Here is a 601-nt window from a genome sequence, read left to right on the forward strand (position 1 = left end):
CAGGTCCTGCTGAGTACTCTCAGGTCCTGCTGAGTACTTCCAGGTCCTGCTGAGTACTTCCAGGTCCTGCTGAGTACTCCCTAGACTCCTGGAGGTGAACTGCTTCCTGCTGCAGGAACTAAACGTATTTGCATGCGAGATAATAACGGCTCACATTCAAATACTGAGGCCGGCGGACACGGCGCTCCTCCACCCGCTCCGTCACCGGGGGGGGGGGGGACATGCAAATCCAGACCCGGGCGAGCGGACTCCGCCGGCCATGTTTGGGCGCCGGCGGCCGAACGTCGGACATAAACGGGTGGACCTTGAACTCAGCACGCAAATATCAAAGTACTTCCTCCATTGGTTACGAGACGGAGATAATCCATCACTCAGATAATCTCTATTTATATTATATTACACTAAATTATAATATATATTATATTACATTACATTATGTTTATATTATAATATATATTATACATTACATTATATTATACCATACTATATTATGTTTATATTACATTACATATTTATATAATGTCTCAGATAAAGAGAGTCTTTACATAATGGATTATTTTAACTGCTGACTCAGAATCGCGGGGGGGGGGGGGGGGGGGGG

General features: G+C 45.4%; 1 protein-coding gene across 1 annotated transcript in view; it reads right to left on the reverse strand.

Annotated features, from left to right (window-relative positions):
* LOC117958237 overlaps positions 1-601 on the reverse strand; it is an 859,617-nt gene that overhangs the window by 377,495 nt on the left and 481,521 nt on the right. The gene's annotated exons all lie outside the window — the stretch shown is intronic.

Source organism: Etheostoma cragini, chromosome 15 (genome assembly GCF_013103735.1).
Source record: "Etheostoma cragini isolate CJK2018 chromosome 15, CSU_Ecrag_1.0, whole genome shotgun sequence".
In the NCBI taxonomy this organism is placed as follows: domain Eukaryota; kingdom Metazoa; phylum Chordata; class Actinopteri; order Perciformes; family Percidae; genus Etheostoma; species Etheostoma cragini.